Source organism: Theobroma umbraticum, unplaced genomic scaffold, assembly GCF_002168275.2.
Source record: "Theobroma umbraticum cultivar Fairchild unplaced genomic scaffold, ASM216827v3 scaffold_89.0, whole genome shotgun sequence".
NCBI lineage: Eukaryota > Viridiplantae > Streptophyta > Magnoliopsida > Malvales > Malvaceae > Theobroma > Theobroma umbraticum.
The window spans coordinates 1,485,756-1,489,055 of NW_018397271.1; the positions used below are offsets into that span (position 1 = coordinate 1,485,756).

Genomic DNA, 3,300 nt, shown 5'->3' on the forward strand with positions numbered 1-3,300 from the left:
AAAAGGTTTCAAAAGCCTTTTTACCTTGTGATTTTAACCACATGGAAGTAAAAGGAAAGGGATAAAATAATCAAACTTTGGGCAATCCGCCCATGAGAGAAAAAATGAAAGGAAATGTTGCCATTTCCTTGGGCAATTCACCCATAGCAAAGAGAAATGGGATGAAGGCTCATTTTAGCCTTGTTTTGTCCACCACTCGAGAGAAAGAGAGAAAAGAGAGGAAAAGCAACATGTAAAGAAAGGCTTGATTTTTATAGGAGATATGTGAAGAAAACAAGTGAGTTCCGTGAGAGATCTGCCCATTCGGAAGAGCGATGGAAGGAAAATAGCCTTGTGAGGCTTCCACTTGGGAGGAGAGAAAAAGTTGAGTGAAAAGAGCTTGGAAGAGGCTCAGTTTTGTGGAAGTTGGGAGAAAAACCGAAAGGTTTTCTCTTGCATGCCATGGTTGGAGCTTTAGGAAGGCATGGGAGGTTTGGCCTAGTGATTCCAAGCTAAGGAAGGTAAGTAGAACCTTGATTTTGGTTATGATTTCTTGAGGAAATGAGTTGGTAATTGTGTGAGTATGTTTGTGGTAGCAAAGGTCCTCCAAGATTTGAAAGAAATAGATGCAAGCATGTGGGTTAATCTTGGAACGCATGTTGATTTTGGAGCTAGATAAGCAATGGGTGAGTACTTTAGTTTTAAAATCACAAATAGACAACAGAATGAGTTGTGTGCTAATTGTTTATGCTTGTGGCAGCAGTGGTGATAGAGAATGTGACGAATGGTGGATTATATGTGGAACTCAAGTTAAAATCGAAAGGTAAGCATGCAATGTGAATTCATGGTGTTGTGCTGGCTTTGTTTAGTTGATTGTATGTGGATTGTGTATTAAATGATTGTGAGTAAGGTTGATGAGAACTATGAAATTCGGCTATGGATTTATTGATTGATGTGTTGCCATGCATGTGAATAATTAAGTGTGATGTCTTTGTATAACCATTAAGAAGTGTAAAAGTAAAGGAAGTGTGCTGTGGTGGCATGCAGAAGGAGGTAACGGGTAACTGATGAGTAGAATTAGCTAGATACGCACCCGAATTGATAGCGATGTAGTGTCCCACAATTGTAAGGTGAGTAGGGGGTGCCTATTTTAAAATCTTTGTGCTCTATATATTGATATACACTAGTAGACATTGATAGTTTTTTTAAGTGTAATTGTGCATAGCATGAGCTGTTAGCCTTGTTAGGCAATTTAAAATAGATTTACAACGATTTATATATTGCTATTGTGGAAAGCATGACTTGGTAGAAACCATAGGAAGTTTGTGGATGCATATTGTTTTGAAATGAGTTTTGGATATAACTATAGATAAACCATGTATGTAAAGAGTTTTAGAAATCGAGAAATAAGCCTTTCATGATATTTACATCAAAATCTATGCCTTGTATTTTTTTGTGATATGCATAGCTAAATGAATTTGTTAAATGATTTAAAATGCAAGTTTTGAGATTTGGTTTTATTTCGATCTTTGTACAAGTGATTACACCGTGCCATTTAACTTGAAAAGTAATTTCAAAAGGTTATCAAACCTTGATTTTAAATGATTAAAAAGAAAAGCCTTGGAAAAACCCGATTTGGTTTTAAAAATGGTTTTGATAAACTGAGAGTGTCGAGAGTAGGTTGGCTATCACTTTGGTTAAGTGTGACCCTTGTGCGTAAGTGAGCTCTAGCCAAAGAACCTTTGGGTCACCAACGGGCTATTAGACATGGCTGGGGCCATAGTATATGATATACATGGCAAGGCCACGGGTTGTTATATATGGCTAGGACACAAGTGATATTCGCGGTTGCGACCGCTTGATTCTCCAATGTCAGCCAACATCGTTGAGATTGCCATGGCTATGGGGATCCGATGGAGCAGACCTCTCGGATGCTATTACGAGGAAGTAGGTCCACGGGTGATTATGATACTAACTTACTCCAGAGCCTTGTGAGTTTTTCGATGTGTACTCTTTTGCATGGTGGAGAGTTAAGTTTTCTTTGTAGCCCCCCTTGTTTGAATAAAAGCTTTCAGTGCTTACTTGACAATCATGAAAGGGTTTATGTGGCTATGCACTTTGAATTCTTTACATGCCACACATTTTGGGAGTGTGCATACGTTTATACTATTATTCATAGTTTGATGGCAAGTGATATTTTTGATGATTGAACTTTGTTTTGCTACACTTGTTTTCAGCATTGTTTTGCCAAGTGAAATGTTGCATTATGATTTTACGACATTATTTTTGCAAGGCACAAATATCTTAACTACTATTTGGTTTCTTAAGATTTTGATTTGATATTCCAATTTTATTATTCAACTTATCTACTTTAAGCTTGTTTTCCATTTACGCTCTGCTCACGGAGCTGATGATCACTGAGTCTGTGAGACTCACCCCCTTATTTCCCTTTTGCAGATAGTGATCAACCTAACGTGCATTCAACGACATTTGCAGTCCATTGCGAATAGGTAAACGCATCTCATAGCACTTTATTCTTAGTTGCTCCACTGCTACAGGTCGAGTTGTCATAGTGTAACTTGTTATGAAATTAGACATTAATGTCAATACAAATGTACATTTAGAGATTTTAAGTCTTGATGTATTATTTTTACGATTACGTGGAATAAAGGTTTAGTCAATTTATAAAGATTATTGTTCAATTCTTATTACAAAGAGTTTTATGGATCAAAGTAATTTCATGGATGGATGGCATGATTATGAAGTAATAGCTAACGTTTTAAGTAAGGCTTGTTCTGGACTTAGTGGGTTCTCCTGCGAGACACAGACGCTGGTAGCGATTGAGGAGCGATCGTTACATAACCAAACTTCAGGTCTAAAAACATAATGCAAAAAAAAGAAAATAAAGCTTCAAAATTAAAAAGTTATCCCCCACCCCCAAATTTAGAAGTAACATTGTCCTCAATGTTAAAATGTAAAGAAGAAAAGTCGAGAACACTCCCCGAGGTAGTAGAGATCCTCTAATCTTCCGCTTCATCCTCATTATATCCAAAGTTATTGCAAGGATCCATTGAGGTGACAAAACTCTAAATTAAAAAAAATAAAAACAAATTAATGGAAAAATATGAAAAAGAATAACTTCAAATAAAAAGAATACGAGTCTCAAAAACTTGGGTTGCTTCCCAAGAAACGCTTCGTTATAGTCACTAGCTTAACTATGGCACCCCTTTTTGCACTTCTTCATCCACAAAATAAAGGTTAAGGCTTAGTCCATTAACCATGATGCTTTAGTATCCTTACTATCAATCTCTATTATACCAC

The 3,300-nt window shown here is 36.6% G+C and overlaps 1 long non-coding RNA gene across 1 annotated transcript; it reads left to right on the forward strand.

Annotated features, from left to right (window-relative positions):
* Positions 1-231: 231 nt before the first annotated feature.
* On the forward strand, positions 232-2,554 carry LOC110426567 (uncharacterized). The gene is made up of 3 exons (XR_002446162.1): positions 232-665; positions 743-802; positions 2,437-2,554. It is a non-coding gene; the product is annotated as an uncharacterized LOC110426567 (long non-coding RNA).
* Positions 2,555-3,300: the final 746 nt, after the last annotated feature.